At 36.6% G+C, this 24290-nt stretch overlaps 1 protein-coding gene and 1 pseudogene across 6 annotated transcripts in view; one reads left to right on the plus strand and one right to left on the minus strand.

Annotated features, from left to right (window-relative positions):
- The window catches only part of DRC8 (dynein regulatory complex subunit 8), a 129384-nt gene that overhangs the window by 67052 nt on the left and 38042 nt on the right, over positions 1-24290 (minus strand). The gene's annotated exons all lie outside the window — the stretch shown is intronic.
- LOC309665062 (small ribosomal subunit protein uS8 pseudogene) lies at positions 1313-15365 on the plus strand (annotated as a pseudogene). The gene has a single exon. The product of its transcript is annotated as a small ribosomal subunit protein uS8 pseudogene (transcript).

Consider the following 24290-nt stretch of genomic DNA (forward strand, 5'->3'; position numbering starts at 1 on the left):
ACACACAAAAATCAGTCACATTTCAATACAATAAAAATTTCAATACAATAAAAACAAACAATCTGAAAAGGAATTTTTAAAATTCCATTTACAATATCACAAAAATATCAACCCCAAAAATACGTAAGTTGGACATCATCAAAATTAAAACTTATGTGAATCAAAGGACACTACCGAAAGAGTGAAAAGACAACCCACGGAATGAGAGAAAACATTTGTAAAGCATTTATCTGATAAGGAATTAATATCCAGAATATACAAAGAACTCCTATAACTAAACAACAACAGAAAAACCAACCCAGTTAAAAAATATGAAAACTTTGAACAGCCATTTCTCAAAAGAAGTTATACAAATGGCTTATTAGTACCTGAAAAAATGCTCAACATCACTAGTCATCAAATGCAAATCAAAACCACAATGAGATAATACTTCATGCTCATTAGGATGTCTATTATAAAAACAGAAAATAACAAGTCTTGGTGAGGATGTGGAAAAACTGGAACTATTGTGCATTGCTGATGGAAATATAAAATGGTACAGCTAGGGACTTCCCTGGTGGCGCAGTGGTTAAGAATCCGCCTGCCAATGCAGGAGACACGGGTTCGATCCCTGGTCCGGGAGGATCCCACATGCCGTGGAGCAACTAAGCCCGTGCGCCACAACTACTGAGCCTACGCTCTAGAGCCCACAAGCCACAACTACTGAAGCCCGCATGCTGCAACTACTGAAGCCCGCACGCCTAGAGCCTGTGCTCTGCAACAAGAGAAGCCACCACAATGAGATGCCCACGCACCGCAATGAAAAGTAGCCCCCACTCTCCACAACTAGAGAAAGCCCGTGTGCAGCCAAAAAAAAAAAAAAATGGTACAGCTGCTGTTGTGGAAGACAGTACAGTAGTTCCTCAAAAAATTAAAATCTAATTACCATACAACCCAGCAATTCCACTTCTGGGTATACATCCAAAAGAATTGAAAGCAGTGTCTCAGCAGGTATTTGTACACCAATGTTCATAGCAGCATTATCCACAGTAGCCCAAAGGTGTAAACAACCCAAACAGCCATTGACAGATAGATGCATAAGTGAAATGTGGCATATATATACAAGTGGAATATCACTCAGTCTTGAAATGAAACTATGACACGTACTACAACATGGATAACTTTGAAGATGTTACGCTAAGTGATACAAGCCAGATATAAAAGAACAAATACTGTATGATTCCAATTATATGAGGAACCCAGAATAGTCAAACCCATAAAAACAGAAAGTAGAATGGTGGTTGCAAGGAGCTGGGAGGAATATTTGCCAGGAGCTGGGAGGAATTTGCCAGGAGCTGGGAGGAATGGGGAGTTATTGTCAAATGGGTACAAAGTTTTTGCTTGGAATGAGGAAAAGTTTGGGAAATGGATAGTGGTGATAGTTGCACAGCACTGTGAATGTACTTAATGTCACTGAATTGTGCATTTTTAAATGGTTAGAATGGTTTTTAAAAAATCCTAAAAATCAAAGTTAGAAAGAAAAAAGAACCCACCATTCTAATGAAACTGTTCTAAAATTGATAGTGGTAATGGGTGCACATATCTGTGAATATATTAAAAACAAATGAATTGTATAGTTCGAAAGCATGAACTGCATGGTATGTGAATTATATCTTAATCAAGCTGCTATTAAAAAAGATGGAAGGGATATTATAATTCTTACACTCACAAGGAAGATAATTATGTAAGTAAACATTTCTCTTATTCTAATAAATAATGTGTGTATTTTTTTAAGTTACTAAAATTAAATATTAAAAAATATATATATGCCAATTAATGCAATTTTTAACAATTTTGTGAAGGCAGCCCATTTTATTTCTTCCTTCCCAATCTAAACTTTTATTTCCTCTTCTTGTTTCGTTCCATTAGCTAGCTGTCTTAGTCTACTTGGGCTGCTGTAACAAAGTATCACAGATTTGGTATTTTATAAATAACAGAAGCTTATTTCTCACAATTCTGGAGTCTGAAAGTCTGAAATCAGGGTGTCAGCATGGTTCGGTGAGGGTTCTCTTTCAGGTTGCAGACTCATCATTGTAGCTTCACATGGTGGAAGGTGCTAGGGAGCTCTGTGGGATCTTTTTTATAAGAGCACTAATCCCACACGAGTGACCTACTCACTTGCCAAAGGCCCCAACTGCTAATACCATCACCTTTGGGAGTTAGAATTTCAACATGTGAATCTGGTGGGGGACACAAAAATTCAGACCATAGCACTAGCACTTACAGTATCTTGTTGAAAAGGTGTGGTGAGATGGGACATCCTTGCCTTGTTCCTGTTCTTAGTGGGAAAGCTTCAAGTTTCTCACCATTAAGTCTGATGTTAGCTGTAGATTTTTGTAGATGTTCTTTATCAAGTGGAGGAAGTTCCCCTCTATTCCTAGCTTACTGAGAGTTTTTAACATGAATGGGTGTAGGATTTTGTCAAATGTTTTTTCTGCATCTATTGATATGAATGTGTGATTGTTCTTTTTTGGTCTGTTGATGTGATGAATTACATTAACTGACTTTTGAATGTTGAAGCAGCCTTGCATACCTGGGATAAATCCCACTTGGTTGTGATGTATAATTCTTTTTATATATTGTTGGTAGCTGACAATGCTACCTGAAAGAGTAAACCCAGAGCTCAAGAAGAAAATAGCACCTATGGTATTTCAAAACAAGTAAGAAAAACAGATCTTAAATAAAGTAGACACCACAGTAAATAATACACTTCATTCTAATTCAAATGTCTTGTTGGTTATAAAATTAAAGGGCATACATATTTTAGAGAATAAAGTGGGTTTAACAATTCTAATACTCCTTCTGAATACTATTATCCAAGGTTCCAGGTAGTTAAGCCAACCGACAAGCTAAAACGAAAGCATCACTTTCCTTTTCTTGCCCTTTTCTGATTCTGACTAGTGATCTTTTTTTGAAGTATCCCTAACTTCTTTTATTTATTTAGATTCTTCATCTTGAATATAAAAAAGCCAGATTGTGTATATTATTGCCAAAATATAAGATCTGGCCTCATCATATAGGGCTAAAATACCATAGTAACAAGTCAGAAAGCTATTAAACTATTTTCATGTTGACAGCCTAATGGAAGCTTTAAAAAGTTATACTGTTGTCAGAAAAAATATATTTAAACTATTCAAATTAAATGAAAGTACAACAATGTGTCTTTGCAACAATGGATGTGAATGTTTGCCAAAAATATTTGGCAACTTACATTGTTCAAATCAATATTTCAAAACAACAATGGAAATAATGTCTCTGATTTTAAAATATTTTATGGAAAAATAACTTCTATCAGGAAAAAAATCTTTAGGATTATTAGAATATAACAAATGAGGTATTTAAGGAAATGATTATGTTTTAAGAAATAGATTTTTTTTACCTATAAGTTTATTAAAATTAAATGTAATGTGATCAAGTGTGTTATCACGAATTTTTAACAGTATCTTTGTAATCAAAGTACTTCTCTCTATAAATTTGTGTGTATGTAACATTATTGTAAGTTGGTACTAATTTAACTTAAGTTGGCCCATTATGTGCTCATTAGTTATTAACACACCAGATTAAGATTTTAGGCAAATTTTGAGAAACTTCCATGAAGTGTTTGGCCGATGACATATTTAGGTCATTAGAGAAAAAAAAAATCAATTAAAAACCTCAGAATGTAGAATGGAAAGAAAATTTAGAAGTCATGTAGCCCTTTCAACTAATGGGAAAATTCCCTCTGAAATGTGTTTATGTGGTCATGGATCAGGGTTTGGTTTATTCTTCTGTACTGTCGACTAATCACTTGTTTTTGTTTTTGTTTTTAAGAAGCATTGCATTGACCAAGGCTACCATTAATGAAAAATGTGTTTACATAGGTCTTAAAAAAGAAACAAAAAAAATCCATACACAGTTCTCCTTCATAAGGCACAAAGTCTCATTTAAACTTAACTCTTTATTAGTCATATCAATAGAAAAGTAAAGTCATAATTCATAAATGTGCTCTGGAAATAACAAATCTCTTGCTATAGAATATGTTTAAACTATAACTTTAACATATGTCAAAAAATGCTTGGGAATTCCCTGGCTGTCCAGTGATTAGCACTTGGTGCTTGCTTTCACTGTCGTGGCCCGGGTTTGATCCCTGATTGAGAACTAAGACCCCCTGTGTGGCACAGCCAGGAAAAAAAAAAAAAAAAGCTTGGTTGATAATCCAAGTAACTCTGTCTATTTAATTCATGGTTACATCTAATTCAATATCATAAACGTTATCTCAAAAATTAAATAAAGCTAAAATATAATATGTAACTTTTCAGTAAGGTATATGCAATTTTGTGAAGCTTGGGGAAAATATTAGCAAGAATATATTTAATTTCACAGAAATGTCATGTTCAGCAGGTGTTCTAAAAAATGTTACTTTTTATACAGTGCCCATTTAGCAAAATATGGAATGACCATATGTGGAAATAAGCAGTTTTACAAGATGGTCAGATGATGAAATAATATCAGAAATACTAGTTAACAAGCACATTTTTATAACAGAACAACTGTAATATATGTCAGAGTATCTTATATATTTTTAAATATATTGTATACTGATGGAAGGTTTATCTATTTTGATAAAATAAGAATCTTAGCAGTATTTTTAGGAGTGTCAACAAACAGGAATACTTTTTTCAATTGTTGTGTACCCTCCATTTCCCATGAATTCTTAATACTAATTAACTGTGCTTTTAAAAATCATATCCTTGCTCTTCCCGCCATCTTTCCATGCCGCCATAATGGTGCGCATGAATGTCCTGGCTGATGCTCTCAAGAGTATCGACAATGCCGAAAAGAGAGGCAAACGACAGGTTCTTATTAGGTCATGCTCCAAAGTCATCGTCAGGTTTCTAACTGTGATGATGAAGCATGGTTACATTGGCGAATTTGAAATCATCGATGATCACAGGGCTGGGAAAATTGTTGTGAACCTCACAGGCAGGCTAAGTAGTGTGATCAGCCCCAGGTTTGATGTGCAACTCAAAGATCCAGAAAAATGGCAGAACAACCTGCTCCCATCCCATCAGTTTAGTTTCAGTGTACTGACAACCTCAGCTGGCATCATGGACCATGAAGAAGACGAAAACACACAGGAGGGAAAATCCTTGGATTCTTTTTCTAGGGATGTAATACATACGTGCAAATAAAATGCCTCAGAGGACAAAAAAAAAAAAATCATATCCTTTATGTTAACTTTGGTCAATTATTTTCCTCTTCCTTAAAAAGTAATTCAAAGTAACAAGAAACAAAATTGTACTACAGTTTCAGAAAAGAAACTAAAAAGCATAAGGAAAAGTTCAAGTTTTTGCTCCTTTACTTCCTTATAACTGGATGTAACTAGAAGAGAGAGTGCAAGGTGGGGACAAACTTGACATTATTAAGGGTGGTTTTTAGTAAGACGTATTAAAGGAATTTGGATTTTTTTCTAAGGGCAATAGGTATCAAGTTAGGATTTATAAAGTAGGGAGTATCAGACTAGATTTATAATCAAGGAAGATCACTCTTGCTGCTAGGAGGAAAACCCAACTGGAAGCAAAGAAATGGTTAGAAGATTCATACAGTGACCCAGAGAAGAGATGATGAACATATCCTCACTGTGCCCTATGCTTCCCCATAACTTTGTAATTGTTTGACTGTTTCCCCCGCCCCAGACGCCGACACCCATTAGACTGTAAACTCCGTAAAGTCAGAGGCTTCATCTGTTCTCATCACGTTTATATCCCCAGGCCATAGCACAAAGCAGACACATAGTGGGTACTTAGTGCTCAATAAAAGTTGTTATATGAATGACTAAATGATTTTTAAAAAAAAGAATAACCATATAGATGCTAAACTTAATGCAAATACCCAATAAGCATTGCATTCTATAGCTCAGACAAGCTTCTAGCCTTTCTCTCCTAATCACCTGTGACTACAGATATACACCACCATATTTAGCCACATTTTAGAACTTAAATACAGCAATTATATAATTCCTGAAAGAATGAAGAAGATGATGGGAAAGAAACAGTAGTTCAGATAATTTCAGATGGTGTTTCCAGAATAAGTTAGTTACTAACTGGAGGCTTAGAGTGAAAAGGGTAAAGGAGAGCCCATGTTTGTTTCATTCATTAGTTTATTCATTTACTCAACAAATATTTGTTGAACACCCCTTATATACTAGGCACTGTATTCTTTAAAATATTTATAAATAATGTAGTCCATACACTCTGGACTCACTACTCAGATCCCATCTTTGCCAAGGTAGTATGTAACCTTGCACAAGTCACTTAACCTCTCTGTGACCTAGTCCTCAATCTGTACAATGGAGCTCATGAGAGCTACCTATTCCACAGAGCCACCATGGGCATTAAATGCTTTATGTAAAGTGTTGGGCACACAGTAAGCACTCAAAAACGTAAGCTATTTTTATTCTGTTACATTGGGAATTTGTAACTTGGGGATTGCTTTTACTTTGTATCCAAAAATGTGAACTATGGAACATTTTAGCTTCATTTGCAGGATGGGTATGGAGAATAGGTTTGAACAAATTTTATACATGTACTATATATATCAGATCCAAGGGTTTTATATACATGATTTTATTTAAAAGCTAGAGCTCTGGAATCAGAGAGAACTGGCTTGAATCCACAAGGTCATACTAGCTGCAGCAAATTACCAAATTTCCCTAAGGCTCAGTTTCCTCATATATAAAGTGGGGGCGATGGTAATGATCATGATGACGATGACGACAACTACCTTGCAACACTGCTGTGAGGATTAAAGGGAACAATGTATATGGAGACTCTGGCACACAACAGTGCTTCTTAGGTGTGAGCTGCTATAATTATTTCCCACAAAAATCATCTGGATTAGGCATTAATATCCTTACCTAAAAGATGATGTTACTGAGGCTTAAAAAGTTAAATAAGTGACTTGAGGACAAATATCTAGTAAATGAGAAATTAAAGATTCAAGCCTAAGTCTGTATGGCTTCAAAGATTCTATTCTTTTAGCTATATTACTCTTCTCCTCATTGTTTTTAAAAACTTGCTTAGGTTATAAATAAATATTATCATATACAAGAGCTGGCATTTAAGATTGATATATCTGTAATTCTGCATAATAGGAAGCTTTGAATCTTTGAAATGTTTTCATGTGTAAGTTTTATGATGCTTGTAATAGTTGTAAAAAAAAGACACAACAAATTGTATAATTTTACATTAATATATGGCACAATGAAATAGGACTTAGGGGTCCTAAGTTTTTGTTTCCTACTGAAGATAACTGTTCCAACTGTGACCACTTTTATATCCTATTTTTTTTTAACATCTTTATTGGAGTATAATTGCTTTACAATGGTGTGTTAGTTTCTCCTTTATAACAAAGTGAATCAGCTATACATATACATACATCCCCATATCTCCTCCCTCTTGCGTATTCCCTCCCACCCTCCCTATCCCACCCCTCTAGGTGGACACAAAGCACAGAGCTGATCTCCCTGAGCTATGTGGCTGCTTCCCACTAGTTATCTATTTTACATTTGGTAGTATATATATGTCCATGCCACTCTCTCACTTCGTCCCAGCTTACCCTTCCCCCTCCCCATGTCCTCAAGTCCATTCTCTATGTCTGTGTCTTTATTCCTGTCCTGCACCTAGGTCTTTTTTTTTAGATTCCACATATATGTGTTGGCACATGGTATTTTTTTCCTCTTTCTGACTTACTTCACTCTGTATGACAAACTCTAGGTCTATCCACCTCACTACAAATAACTCAATTTCATTTCTTTTTTATGGCTGAGTAATATTCCACTGTATATATGTGCCACATCTTCTTTATCAATTCATCTGTCGATTGACACTTAGGTTGCTTTCATGTCCTGGCTATTGTAAATAGAGTATAGCCTATTTTTAACATGATTCCATCATAGGGTCTTAAAAGTTACAGGTCATGTACATACTACAATGGGGGTTCTAGCCAGACATGAAAGATTGTAAGCAAGTTTTATTTTATTATATTTCTGTTTACCCAGCTTCAGGGAACATTTCATAACAACAAAAAGAAAGCAAGCAAACAAACAAAGAAAAACAGTAAAAACTTAACCGAAAATATTATCTATTTTTTGGCTACGCCACACTGGCACCCTAGGCACTGAAAGCACGCAGTCCTAACCACTGGTCCACCAGGGAATTCCCAACCCAAAATTTTAAAAAACAGAATTAGGTTGGTTCTCATTCTTTAATAGAGACAACTTAGTAGGGAATAAAGCAATGAAAAGAAAATTAGAATGAATAGAAAAACTAAACTGAGGAAAATACAGCTTGAATAGAAAACATACAGAAAATGGAAGGATTACAGAAAATACACAAAGGGACTTAGTGCTTTTTATTTTAGTAAAATGCAACCATATGGGAGGGTCTCATATGATTATGATCCAAACCAAAGTCAAACTGAATCTTTTTTTTTTTTCACCACACCATGTGCCTTGCAGGATCTTAGTTCCCCACCCAGGGACGGAACCCAAGGCCCTGGCAGTGAAAGCACAAGGTCCTAAACACTGGACCACTAGGGATTTCCCCCTTATATAATCTTAAATTATAATATGTCATGATAAACTAAACTTCTCATGATATACTTGTCATGCCTTTAGTGGAAGAATTTGCTTTCAAAAAATAAAGAACTACAAATATATGAATTATTACAAAAATATTTCATGAATTTAATGCATTAATTACACACTCTCAGAGTCTGAAGACTTCATGTTGTGGACTAGCACATCTATTTGTTTAACTTTAAGCCCTCTCTCACCCAAGTGACAGTCCTATATTTCTACTACATATCTCACCTCCTGAAACTCAACCTATCCAAAACCAAACTGATTTTCTATCAGAACTTCTATCCATCTACAGATGGAAGGCCCTATGAATTATAATTGCCTATGGGCCATTTGCTCATACCACCACTTCTTAAACAGGCTAGTGTGATTTCTCCACTACTGGCCAATTCACTCTACTCCTTTATTTTATTTATTTATTTTTTAACAGATTATTATTTTTTAAAATTTATTTATTTATTTATTTTTGGCTGTGTTGGGTCTTTGTTTCTGTGCGAGGGCTTTCTCTAGTTGTGGCAAGTGGGGGCCACTCTTCATCGCGGTGCGCGGGCCTCTCACTATCACGGCCTCTCTTGTTGCGGAGCACAGGCTCCAGATGCACAGGCTCAGTAATCGTGGCTCACGGGCCCAGTTGCTCCACGGCATATGGGATCTTCCCAGACCAGGGCTCAAATCCGTGTCCCCTGCATTGGCAGGCAGATTCTCAACCACTGCACCACCAGGGAAGCCCTATTCCTTTATTTTATTTTTTATTTTTTATAACATCTTTATTGGAGTATAATCGCTTTACAATGGTGTGTTAGTTTCTGCTTTATAACAAAGTGAATCAGCTATACATATACATATATCCCCATATCTCCTTCCTCTTGTGTCTCCTTCCCACCCCCCCATCCCACCCCTCTAGGTGGTCACAAAGCACCAAGCTGATCTCCCTGTGCTATGTGGCTGCTTCCCACGATCTATTTTACATTTCGTAGTATATATAAGTCCATGCCACTCTCTCACTTCGTCTCAGCTTACCCTTCCCCCTCCCCATGTCCTCAAGTCCATTCTCTATGTCTGTGTCTTTATTTCTGTCCTGCCCCTACATTCTTCAGAACCTTTTTTTTTTTTTTTTATTAGATTCCATATATATGTGTTAGCATACGGTATTTGTTTTTCTCTTTCTGACTTACTTCACTCTGTATGACAAACTCTCAGTCCATCCACCTCACTACAAATGACTCAACTGCGTTTCCTTTTATGGCTGAGTAACATTCCATTGTATATATGTGTCACATCTTCGTTATCCATTCATCTGTCGATGGAAACTTAGGTTGCTGCCATGTCCTGGCTACAGTAAGTAGAACTGCAATGAACATTATGGTACATGACTCTTTTTGAATTATGGTTTTCTCAGGGTATATGCGCAGTAGTGGGATTGCTGGGTCGTATGGTAGTTCTATTTTCAGTTTTTTAAGGAACCTCCATACTGTTCTCCATAGTGGCTGTATCAATTTACATTACCAACAACAGCACAAGAGGGTTCCCTTTACTCCACACCCTCTCCAGCATTTATTGTTGGTAGATTTCTTGATGATGGCCATTCTGACTGGTGTAAGGTGACACCTCATTGTAGTTTCGGTTTGCATTTCTCTAATGATTACTGATGTTGAGCATCCTTTCATGTGTTTGTTGGCAATCTGTATATCTTCTTTAGAAAATTTCTATTTAGGTCTTCTGCCCATTTTTGGATCGGGTTGTTTGCTTTTTGATATTGAGCTGCATGAGCTGCTTGTAAATTTTGGAGATTAAATCTTTGTCAGTTGCTTCATTTGCAAATATTTTCTCCCATTCTAAGGGTTGTCTTTTCATCTTGTTTATGGTTTCCTTTGCTGTGCAAAAGCTTGTAAGTTTCATGAGGTCCCATTTGTTTGTTTTTGTTTTTATTTCCATTTCTCTAGGAGGTGGGTCAAAAAGGATCTTGCTGTGATGTATGTCATAGAGTGTTCTGCCTATGTTTTCCTCTAAGAGTTTTACAGTGTCTGGCTTTACATTTAGGTCTTTAATACATCTGGAGTTCATTTTTGTGTGTGGTGGTAGGGAGTGTTCTAATTTCATTCTTCTACATGCAGCTGTCCAGTTTTCCCAGCACCACTTATTGAAGAGGCTGTCTTTTCTCCATTGCATATTCTTGCCTCCTTTATCAGAGATAAAGTGGCCATGTGCATGGGTTGATCTCTGGGCTTTCTATCCTATTCCACTGATCTATATTTCTGGTTTTCTGCCAGTAGCATACTGGCTTGATTACTGTAGCTTTGTAGTATAGTCTGAAGTCCAGGAGCCTGATTCCACCAGCTCCATTTTTTTTCTCAAGACTGCTTTGGCTATTCTGGGTCTTTTGTGTTTCCATACAAATTGTGAAATTTTTTGTTCTAGTTCTGTGGAAAATGCCATTGATAGTTTGATAGGGATTGCACTGAATCTGTAGATTGCTTTGAGTGGTATAGTCATTTTCACAATGTTGATCCTTCCAATCCAAGAACATGGTATATCTCTCCACCTGTTTGTATCATCTTTAATTTCTTTCATCAGTGTCTTATAGTTTTCTGAGTACAGGTCTTTTGTCTCCTTAGGTAGGTTTATTCCTAGGTATTTTATTCTTTTTGTTGCAATGGTAAGTGGGAGTGTTTCCTTAATTTCTCTTTCAGATTTTTCATCGTTAGCGTATAGGAATGCAAGATATTTCTGTGCATTAATTTTGCTCCTGCTACTTTATCAAATTCATTGATTAGCTCTGGTAGCTTTCTGGTAGCATCTTTAGGATTCTCTATGTATAGTATCATGTCATCTGCAAACAGTGACAGCTTTACTTCTTCTTTTCCGATTTGGATTCCGTTTATTTCTTTTTTTTCTCTGAATGCAGTGGCTAAAACTTCCAAAACTATGTTGAATAATAGTGGTGAGAGTGGGAAACCTTGTCTTGTTCCTGATCCTAGAGGAAATGGTTTCAGTTTTTCACCACTGAGAACGAAGTTGGCTGTGGGTTTGTCATATATGGCCTTTATTATGTTGAGGTAAGTTTCTTCTATGCCTACTTTCTGGAGGAATTTTATCATAAATGGGTGTTGAATTTCGTTGAAAGCTTTTTCTGCATCTATTGAGATGATCATATGCTGTTTATTCTTCAATTTGTTAATATGGTTTATCACATTGATTCATTTGAGTATACTGAAGAATCCTTGCATTCCTGGGATAAACCCCACTTGATCATGGTGTATGATCCTTTTAATATGCTGTTGGATTCTGTTTGCTAGTATTTTGTTGAGGATTTTTGCATCTGTGTTCATCAGTGATATTGGCCTGTAGTTTTCTTTCTTTGTGACATCTTTCTCTGGTTTCGGCATCAGGGTGATGGTGGCCTCATAGAATGAGTTTGGGAGTGTTCCTCCCTCTGCTGTATTTTGGAAGAGTTTGAGAAGGATAGGTGTTAGCTCTTCTCTAAATGTTTGATAGAATTCGCCTGTGAAGCCTTCTGGTCCTGGGCTATTGTTTGTTGGAAGATTATTAATCACAGTCTCAGTTTCAGTGCTTGTGATTGGTCTGTTTATATTTTCTATTTCTTCCTGGTTCAGTCTCAGAAGGTTGTGCTTTTCTAAGAATTTGTCCATTTCTTCCAGGTTGTCCATTTTATTGGCATAGAGTTGCTTGTAGTAATCTCTCATGATCCTTTGTATTTCTGCAGTGTCAGTTGTTACTTCTCCTTTTTCATTTCCAATTCTGTTATTTGAGTCTTCTCCCTTTTTTTCTTGATGAGTTTGGCTAATGGTTTATCAATTTTGTTTATCCTCTCAAAGAACCAGCTTTTAGTATTATTGATCTTTGCTATCGTTTCTTCATTTCTTTTTCATTTATTTCTGATCTGATCTTTATGATTTCTTTCCTTCTGCTAACTTTGGGGTTTTTTTGTTCTTCTTTCTCTAATTGCTTTAGGTGTAAGGTTAGGTTGTTTATTTGAGATGTTTCTTGTTTCTTGAGGTAGGATTGTATTGCTATAAACTTCCCTCTTAGAACTGCATTTGTTGCATCCCATAGGTTTTGGGTCGTTATGTTTTCACTGTCATTTGTTTCTAGGTATTTTTTTGTTTTCCTCTTTGATTTCTTCAGTGATCTCTTGGTTATTAAGTAGTATATTGTTTAGCCTCCATGTGTTTGTATTTTTTACAGATCTTTTCCTGAAATTGATATCTGCTCTCATAGCGTTGTGGTCAGAAAAGATACTTGATACGATTTCAATTTTCTTAACTTCACCAAGGCTTGATTTGTGACCCAAGATATGATCTATCCTGGACAATGTTCCATGGGCACTTGAGAAGAAAGTATATTCCTCTGTTTTTGGATGGAATGTCCTATAAATATCAATTAAGTCCATCTTGTTTAATGTATCTTTAAAGCTTGTGTTTCCTTATTATTTTCATTTTGGATTATCTGTCCATTGGTGAGGGTGAGATGTTAAAGTCCCCTACTATGATTGTGTTACTGTCGATTTCCCCTTTTATGGCTGTTAGCATTTGCCTTATGTATTGAGGTGTTCTATGTTGGGTGCATGAATATTTACAATTGTTATATCTTCTTGTTGGATTGATCCCTTGAACGTTATGTAGTGTCCTTCTTTGTCTCCTGTAATAGTCTTTATTTTAAAGTCTACTTTGTCTGATATGAGAATTGCTTTCTTTTGATTTCCATTTGCATGGAATATCTTTTTCCATCCCCTCACTTTCAGTCTGTATGTGTGCCTAGGTCTGAAGTGGGTCTCTTATAGACAGCATATATACAGGTCTTGTTTTTCTATCTATTCAGCCAGTCTATGTCTTTTGGTGGGAGCATTTAATCCATTTACATTTAAGGTAATTATCGATATGTATGTTCCTATTACCATTTTCTTAATTGTTTTGGGTTTGTTATTGTAGGTCTTTTCCTTCTCTTGTGTCTCCTGCCTAGAGAATTTCCTTTAGCATTTGTTGTAAAGCTGGTTTTGTGGTGCTGAATTCTGTTAGCTTTTGCTTGTCTGTAAAAGTTTTAATTTCTCCGTTGAATCTGAATGAGATCCTTGCTGGGTAGAGTAATTTTGGTTGTAGGTTTTTCCCTTTCATCACTTTAAATATGTCCTGCCACTCCCTTCTGGCTTGCAGAGTTTCTGCTGAAAGATCAGCTGTTAACCTTATGGGGATTCCCTTGTGTGTTATTTGCTGTTTTTCCCTTGCTGCTTTTAATATTTTTTCTTTGTGTTTAAGTTTTGATAGTTTGATTAATATGTGTTTTGGCTTGTTTCTCCTTGGATTTATCCTGTATGGGACTCTCTGCACTTTCTGGACTTGATTAACTATTTCCCTTTCCCATATTAGGGACGTTTTCAACCATAATCTATTCAAATATTTTCTCAGTCCCTTTCTGTTTCTCTTCTTCTTCTGGGACCCGTATAATTCGAATGTTGGTGCATTTAATGTTGTCCCAGACGTTTCTAAGACTGTCCTCAATTCTTTTCATTCTTTTTTTCTTTATTCTGCTCTGAGGTAGTTATTTCCACTATTTTATCTTCCAGATCACTTATCCATTCTTCTGCCTCAGTTATTCTGCTATTGATTCCTTCTAGAGAATTTTTAATTTCATTTATTGTGTTGTTCATCATTGTTTGTTTGCTCTTTAGGTCTTCTAGGTCCTTGTTAAACGTTTCTTGTATTTTCTCCATTCTATTTCCAAGATTTTGGATCATCTTTACTGTCATTACTCTGAATTCTGCTTCAGGTAGACTGCCTATTTCCTCTTCATTTGTTTGGTCTGGTGGGTTTTTACCTTGCTTCTTCATCTGCCGTGTGTTTCTCTGTCTTCTCATTTTGCTTAACTTACTGTGTTTGTGGTCTCCTTTTCACAGCCTGCAGGCTCATAGTTCCCATTGTTTTAGGTGTCTTCCCCCAGTGGCTAAGGTTGGTTTAGTGGGTTGTATAGGCTTCCTGGTGGAGGGGACTGGTGCCTGTGTTCTGATGGATGAGGCTGGATCTTGTCTTTCTGGTGGGCAGGACCACGTCCAGTGGTGTGTTTTGGGGTGTCTGTGAACTTATTATGATTTTAGGCAGCCTCTCTGCTAATGGGTGGGGTTGTGTTCCTGTCTTGTTAGTTGTTTGGCATAGGATGTCCAGCACTGTAGCTTGCTGGTCATTGAGTGGAGCTGCGTCTTAGCGTTGAGATGGAGCTCTCTGGGAGAGTTTTCACCATTTGATATTACGTGGAGCCAAGAGGTCTCTGGTAGACCAATGTCCTGAACTTGGCTCTCCCATCTCAGAGGCACAGGCCTGACACCTGGCCAGAACACCAAGACCCTGTCTGCCACAGGGCTCAGAAGAAAAGGTAGAAAGGAAGCAAGGGAGGGAGGGGGGGAGGGAGAAAATAAAATAAAATACAATAATTAAAATTAAAAAATTTTAAAAAGTATTAAAAATAGAAAAATTAAAAAGTAATAAAAAAAAGAAAGAAGGAAGAGAGCAACCAAACCAAAAAACGAATCCCCCAATGATAACAAGCACTAAAAACTATACTTAAAAAAACCAAAAAAAAAACCAGACAGAACCCTAAGACAAACGGTAAAAGCAAAGCTATACAGACAAAAATCACACAAAGAAGCATACACATACACACTCACAAAAAGAGAAAAAGGAAAAAATATATATATCTATATATATATATAAAAAGGAAGAGAGCAACCAAATCAATAAACAACTCTAACAATGATAATAAACTCTAAATACTAAACTAAGATAAACATAAAACCGGGAACCAATTAGATGCAGAAAGCAAATCTTCCTTCCTTCATTCTCTATGTTGAGCCAAGAACACATCCTCAGTGATTCCATGGCATCCTGTACTTACTTCCTTCTCTTCATTCATTGAGCTCCTACTATGCACTAGATGCTGAAGACACAGTGTAGAACAAAACAAACATTCTCATACTCTAATGGAAAATTAGTAGTAAACAAACTACACAAATAATTGTGATTAAATCATTGCACTGCAATCAATTGTTTGTGCCTGTCTTTCCCCCAGTAAATACTAAATCCTTCAAAGCTATATCAAATTGATCTTTATATCTTCTGGCATTCAACAATGTCTGGCATAAAAGAGGTATTAATAAATAATCTTAACTAAAGGGGAGCAAGGCTTAACTAATGAAGGAAGGTCCTGGAGTACCTCATTCACGATGAGATCATGAATACAAATGAGAAAATTAGCCTTGAACAAGAGTAGGAACAGCTCTTCTATTAGGATAACTAAAGGAAGGTGGGAAAGCAGAGTGCTGATGAAAGTGTGTTTACAGGTAGAGGCAACAAGTTAAGAGAGTTCAGGTCTGATGGCTACCATTTTTTAAATACAAGCAAGATCATCTACTGAGAATAAAGAGGCTGAAGTTGGATCAGATGGCTTAAAGGCAGACTTCCCCAATCCCCAAGCCAGTATTAGGCTAAAGTAGACTTTGTGGATGCTGCCATCTCCTCCTTTTCTTCCTCCTCCTTCCCCTTCCCCCTTCTCCATCTTTTTTTCTCCTCTTCTTCCTCTCCTTTTCCTCTTCATTTTTTTTCACACCCAGAATCCAAAAATTCTTCCTGCTTGGAGAGAATCCCTTTGTATATAGTATTAGCAGAATACAATGTTCTCTCTCTCACTAAGTAAGTCAAAAAGGATAGATCTTCCCTCTCCTAGTCTTCTGGTGACAAAGGAACAGCCATGTGACCTAGGCTCAGCCAATCAGATGTTCTTGTGCAGGATTTTTGAATCTTAAGGAAGTAATACAAAAATGTAGAGATAATTTTTAAATTATTTATGGGAATGGCAGAAGCAATAACAGCAAGAATTTAGTACCAGTGGTCCGGGGCAGTGGCACATTAACCAGATTGTCCTTATAGCATGACTTTAGCTGTGGTATAGGCTGCTGAGCCTCCTTGGTTCTTGTGCTTTTGTCCAAGCTGGTTTCCCAGCTTTCCTGTTGATTTTGTGAACTCTTTACTATCTTCTAATAAATTCCTTTTCTACTTACATTAGCCAGAATCAGTTTTGTTTGATTAATAAACTGAGAGGAGGGAAGGGGAGAGAAGAATCAAGAAAACTAGAGGTCTTGATAAGATCCAACAGCAGGTATTTTATATGTAAGGAAGCAGAACACCACTGGAAATCTAGGAGATTGTAGCTGGCCAATATAATGAAAAAGTAAAGATTTCAAAGTGTCTCACAGGGTTTAGCCATGAAAATAGGATGTTGAAAAGGGGCAGAAGGTCACTGAAGTTGAAAATAACAAGAAATTATGAAACTAGTGTGTTAGATGAATGAACCTTGTCACTTAAGTTACCCAGAATGACGGTAGAATTTGGAATGGAGAGAAAACTGATAAAGAGTGCCAAAGGCTTTGACCAACAAAGAGTAAACTAGAGGGAAATTGATAAATGACAGTGACAAAGAGAAAAGCTGAATAATGTGGAACAAATTTCAAAGGAAGAAGAATTTTTATACAACAATAAATGAGAATTGGAACTAGAAGTGGGCTGATTCAACTTACTACTTGAAGACAAAAAGACACAGGGGAATGAATAGCCCTTACTCAAGATGGCCCCGAAAGAAGTGGTATTCCAGAAAAAAAAAAAAAAGCCAGGGTTAATTTAAGTAAGAGATGTGAAGGATGTTTATTTACTTTAGAATTAGTCTGAGGCTCCAAAAAACCTGCTGTACAGCATAGGGAGCTCAGCTTGGTGCTCTGTGATGACCTAGATGGGTGGGATGGAGGCGGGTGAGAGGGAGGTCCAAAAGGGAGGGAATGTATGTACCCATATAGCTGATTCACTTCACTGTACAGCAGAAACTGATACAACACTGTGGAACAGCTATACTCCAATAAAAAATAATAATAAATAAAAGTAAAAAGGCAGGAAAAAAAAAGAATAAGTCTGAGGCTTCAAAGGACTCCACAGAACGTGGTGAGAAGAAGTCAGAAGGATAAGGTCAGAGCTATATAGAGAAGGGAATACAAAAAAGGATAATTGATCAGAGATGTCCACCTATGAAACGAAAGTCAAATACCAACTGCTGAACATAAGTATACTGAAGAAAATTCATATTTAAATACAAAGACAATAATCCTATGGGCTATTTACCTACTCTTTTATCTAAGGCCTAGGCTCCCAAGTCTTTTTTTCCCAAACTTAGGTTCAAAATCTATGTTCTCTATTGAGTTCTTGAACAACTTACTTGATCTCTTTAAGCTTTAATAGGGGGTAGCAGTTCCTTTCAGGACTGTAAATACCAAATGAACATGTGGCTATCTAACACAGTGCTTAGAACCTGTAGGCACTAATAAACGCTCACTACACTATGAAATTCTTAAAGGCACAAACATGGTAAACAACCTCCAGATGGCTCCCAATGATTCCTGCCTCTTGATTTTCACTCATATGTATAGTCCCCTTTCACATTATACCAGCGTTGATTGTATAACCAATAGAACATGGCAGAAATAACAGTATGTCACTTCCATTATTAGGCTTTTATTGTAGTCTCTCTCTCCCTCCCTCTCTCTCTCTCTCTCTCTCTCTTTTTTCTCTCTCTTTCTCTCCCACCCTCCCTCTCCCTCTCTCCCTCCCTCCCACTCTCCCCCTGCCCCTGAAGATAAGAAATGGCTTCTGGGCAAAGATCAAATTTGGAGCTGCCAGGAAAACACAGTCTAAACATAAAACAAACTATGTGGCTGTAAAATCCTCTGTTAAGACCTCAGAATGATCAAATATTTGACCTTAGGGCACCATTCGAACTAGCAAAACAACCTCTAAAGAGTCTGAGGGTGTCACAGACCCTTTCAATCAAACAATAGAGTTTTGAAAGAAGCTTAATGTCTCTCAGCTCTCTCAGCAGAAGCTCAAAGTAAAAAATGGCTTATCTCTGGGCTTCCCTGGTGGCGCAGTGGTAAAGAATCTGCCTGCCAATGCAGGGGACACGGGTTCGACCCCTGGTCCGGGAAGATCTCACATGCCACAGAGCAACTAAGTCCACGCACCACAACTACTGAGCCTGCGCTCTAGAGTCCGCGAGCCACGACTACTGAAGCCCGCGTGCCACAACTACTGAAGCCCATGCGCCTAGAGCCTGTGCTCTGCAACAAGAGAAGCCACAGCAATGAGAAGCCCGTGCACCGCGACAAAGAGTAGCCCCTGCTTACCACAACTAGAGAAAGCCCACGCACAGCAACAAAGACCCAACACAGCCATAAATAAATAAATAAATAAATTTTTTAAAAAATGGCTTATCTCAAATTTGTGTATGTGGCTTTTATCTAATGGACAATAAGATTCATAGGCGGCCCATGAAGATTTTAAGAGAATTATATTTGCAGAAACACCTCCATCTTGGAATAAAAGGGGATAAAGACAGTACAAAATGAAAAAAGTCTTTAACTCCCAAAAATTCTATTGACAGAAAACAGGTTTAGAAAACTGACTAGCTGAAAACATTTACCATCTCTCATAAAATTAAGGATGACAAGAGAATATAACCAAGAGCCCAGAGGGCTGAGCTAAAAGCCACCTAAAATCATTTCTGGTCAATAGGGCCAGGTCCTAATCAAGAACCTACCAAAATTTGCCCTGCTGGATTTTATGGACCAGTAACTCCTGTGTGCCTCCTATTTTCACCTTTTTTAAAGAGAAGTGTCTATGGAGGTTATCCTTTACCCATTCCACCATTTCATGTCAGGTGGTAAGCGGCAAATAACTTGTTTCTTTAGTTCATAAGTCTACAGATGGACAGAAATTATACTTGAAGAGCTGTACCATAGAACCTCGTCCACACCTGGGCTTGATTTAGATATAACATTTTGGACTTTTACCTAATGCTAAAATGGGATGAGGCTTTGGTGGATCTTGGAAGAGGGTAAAAATATTCTATATGTGGGAAGAATCTGAATCATTGGGGACCAGAGGGAAGACTACGGTAGTTTCCAAGATGGTTCCCAAATATCCCCACCTCTTGGCAGTCACACCATTGTGTAGCTGTCTCCACCATTATTCCAGTGATGTCACCAATAGAATATGGCAAAAATAATGGTACGCCATTTCAGAGGTTAGGTTATACAAGCTATTGTGGCTTCTGTCTTGATCTGTCTTTCTATCTGTCTCTTGGATGACTCACTCTGAGGGATGGCAGATGCCAGGTTATAAGCACACTCAGATGGCCTAAGAAGACTCCCATGCATCAAGAAACTGAGGCCTCTGGCCAACAACCAGTAAGGAACTGAGGCCTCCTGCCAAAAGCCATGTACGTGAGCCCAAGATCTGTGAGACACTCTGAGCCAGAGTCCCCCAGTAAAGCTACATCTGGAAACTGTGTGAGTTGTTTTAAGCTGGTAGTTTGGGGAAGTAATTGGTTGCACAGCAATAATTAACTAATACTGGGACTATGTTGAATTCATTCCTTTATTTCTGTAATCCTAGTTGCTTCACAAATTTTGCTAAATCTGATTAGTTTTATTTTCCCTTCTCTCTCGCATCTGGGTTTGTCATTATCTAAATCTTATAAAGAATTTAAAGTTTGAAAAATTATTTTGGAAGTAGTGTTAAAAAACTTTTACTCACTAAACATATACTAAATTGTGCTCCACTGCTGCTGTGGTCTGCAATTTTAAGGAAAATAGGGTCCAACTTAGCTTTAAAATGAGCTGGATAGGCTTCTATCTTTTCATAGTTTGCTATTTTATTGTAAACAGCTTTTACAAATTTTAAGGAAAGTTTTTCCTTGATGAAAAACTTTTCAAGCCTAAAAACAGTGTGCAATCACAGGCATATCTATAAAAAGATGTCTATCAACTGTACTTTATGGTTTAGAAGAAAGCTTATTGCAGTTTTCAGTTCCCATCAGCTATTCCTATCTCTGTTTTTTGGTGTGGTTTAAAACACACAGTCACAAAATGTAAAACGCCTTCTATAAAATTCAACTGATTTTTTTCTTGAATTAATTGGTCAATTTTAACAGCTTTCTTTATTTTCTGCACTATGAAAACCAGAGTGACCAAAAAAACATAGTTTCCTTACAGATACTCATTTCCTGATTTTAAATAAATGTCAAGATGTTTATTTACATGATTTTCTAAAAATTTGGAGCATTAATATAAAAGTTTAAAATAGCAGGTAATAACATAAGCCCTGCCTATTACTAACTATATATTTGATCAAACAGGTCCTGCCTCCTACTAGCCTATTTCTTTATCTATAAAGCGAGAATAATACCTCATAGGGTGGTTATGAAGATTAAGTATAATAATGTATATAAAGAGATAAATATTGAAGTTGGCTCATAGTAAACAAGCTCTCAATAATGTACCCAGAATAATAATCAGGAAGAGTAATACCAAACAGAAAAATGTCCACTAAAATTTATTTTATTAACTAAACAAGAAAAAAATAACCCAAAATGGGCAAAAATGGGCATTTTCATCTCTCTCTCTCTCTACATGTACATATATGTGAAAAGATGCTCAATACCATGTGTCATCAGAGAGTTAAAAATTATAACAATGACAGTACTGCCATTTTAACAATATTAATTCTTCCAATCCAAGAGTATGGGATATCTTTCCATTTCTTTGAATGCTCTTTTATTTTCTTTATTAATGTTTTATAGTTCTCAGCATATAAGTCTTTCACCTTCTTGGTCAGGTTAATTCCTAGGTTTTTTTTTTTCTTTTTTGTGTTTTTTTTGGTGCAATTTTAAAAGGTATTGTTGTTTTACATTCTTTTTCTAATACTTCATTGTTAGTGTAAAGGAATGCAACAGATTTCTAATACTTCATTGTTAGTGTAAAGGAATGCAACAGATTTCTGAATGTTAACAGATTTCTGAATGTATCCTGCTACTTTGCTGAATTCATTTATTAGATCTAGTAGTTTTTGTGTGGCGTCCTTAGGGAACGTAAGTTGGAACAGCCACTATGGAAAACAGTATGGAGGTTCCTCAGAAAACTAAAAATAGAATTACCATATGATCCAGCAATCCCACTCCTGGGAATATACCCAGACAAAACTATAATTCAAAAGTATACATGCACCCCTATGTTCATAGCAGCACTGTTCACAACAGCCAAAACATGGATACAATCTAAATGTCCATTGAAAGATGACTGGATAAAAAAGATGTGGTACATATATACAACGGAATACTACTCAGCCATAAAAAAAGAATGAAATAATGCCACTTGCAGTGGGAAGCAGCTGCATAGCACAGGAAGATCAGCTCTGTGCTTTGTGACCACCTAGAGGGGTGGGATGGAGGGTGGGAGGGAGGCGCAAGAGGGAGAGGATATGGGGATATATGTATACATATAGCTGATTCACTTGGTTATACAGCAGAAACTAACACAACATTGTAAAGCAGTTATACTGTAATAAAGATATTAAAAAAAAAAAACAGTGAGACACCACTACTCACCTATTTGAATGGCTAAAATTCAAAAAACTAAGAATACCAAATGCTGACAAAGACATGGAGCAGTAGGAAGTGTCATTCATTGCCAGTGGGAATGCAAAATTGCACAGTCACTTTGGAAGACAGTTTGGTAGTTTCTTACAATGGTAAACATAGCCTTACATACATGATCCATCAATTACACACCTTGATATTTACCCAAATGAGTTGAAAACTTATGTCCTCACAAAAACCTGTACTTGAATGTTTACAAAAGCTTTACTTATAATTGCCAAGGACTGGGAGCAACCACGATGTCTTTCAATAGGTGAATAGATAAAATAAACTGTGGCACATACATATATTGGAATATTATTCAGTGATAAAAAAGAAATAAACTTTCAAGCCATGAAAAGACATGTAGTGACCTTGCATATTACTAAGAAACCAGTCTAAAAAGGCTACATACAATATTATTCCAATAATGTGAGATTCTGGAAAATCAAAACTATAGAGGCAGGAAAAAGATCAGCTGTCAGGGGTTTTAAAGAGAGTGGGTAAAATTAAAAAAGAAAAAATTAAAAAATAAAACACAAAGAAAGAGAGGGGGAGATGGTTGAATAAGTGATGGAATTTTTTAGGGTGGTAAAACTATTCTGTAGCATACTATAACAATGGATACATGACACTGCATTTGTCAAAAGCCACAGAACTTTATATAACACAAAGTATGAACCTTAATGTATGCCAATTACAAAGAAAAACATTTAGGAGGTGGAGGCAATCCCAGGATGGGATGCAGATTGTGACAAAAGAAACTGTACTATAAATGTATGAAACAATCTCACTGAAGGAAACGGGGGAGGAAAGATGCTGACCTAAGTAATTTTAGAAATGAGTGGGATCTGTAAGACTAAAGACAAAAGTAACAAACGGCACATAAGCACTGTCCCCCAGCTGACAAAGTTGTTTCCCACGGGGATATGAATTAACAATCTGACACTGCTATACATGTATGCTGAAACTGAACAATAAAGTAAATGCATAGTGTATGGTGGGAGCCAGGTTTCTCACTGTCAGAGTGGAAATTTACTGATAAGCAATAGTAGGATGTTAGAATGATCCATGTAATAATGGATTAGAGTTGGAAATATCAATATGAACTCATGTTCAGCTTAATATTGATACTGATAGTTACACACACACACACACACACACACACACATATATATACCTCTATGTGTGTGTGTGTATATATATATACACACACACACACACGTTAGTGTAAACACATATATTTCCTTGCTCTGTCAGCCAGGAGCACCTAGAAGCAACAACACCCCAGTAGCAGTGAGAACACCTAGAACCTAGATCTTGGTTTCTAATACCATTCTCCAATAAAAGGAACCAGGGTTCTTTGGAGAAATGGCTGATTCTAGGACTGGGGTAAGAAATATAAAGGACGAGCCCAGAGTATCTTGTTGTCAGAAAGTAAGGTTGTGCTTTAATTTTTTTTTTTTAATTAAAAAAAAAAAAACCCTCACATTGATGGGACTGCATCAAAGGGACACAGGAGTCAACTGAAGAGCTCCCAATGACCAAAGCTGGAAGAATTTGAGCAACAAGATAAATAAAGTAGTAGTGAATTATAACCCAAAGTATAAAATAAATATCCATGAGGCTATACTGACACAAATGAATGACTGATTAAACAAATAAAAAGGAGAGAAGAGACAAATCTCCTGTGCAGAAGAATTCCAAGTAATTTATGTAGATTTTCTGCCCTTAAGAAGGCAGAGCATTACTCCCCACTCCTTAAGTATGGTCTGTGCATAGTGACTTCTTTCCAAATAGTAGAGTATGGAAAGGGGGAAAAAAGATATAATTATTATATCAGGTTAGATATGTAAATCATCTTTTCTAAAATACTGAATAAAACTATATATTTCATACTCTGTTAAAAATATATCTTTACATTATTCTTAGTTGTTCCTACTCTTCTAGGTCACAAAAGCATACAGCAGACTTCTTTATTATAAAGTAAATGTAACTAAATTAATATATCATAATACAATGCTTTTTAATTGGTGAAATCTCAGAGGCAAGTTATATCATTACACAGTAATTCCTTTTTCCTTCTTACCATATTAGGCATTACCAAAGC

The sequence above is a fragment of the Balaenoptera physalus genome (assembly GCF_965194825.1).
Source record: "Balaenoptera physalus genome assembly, chromosome: 1".
Classification (NCBI taxonomy): domain Eukaryota; kingdom Metazoa; phylum Chordata; class Mammalia; order Artiodactyla; family Balaenopteridae; genus Balaenoptera; species Balaenoptera physalus.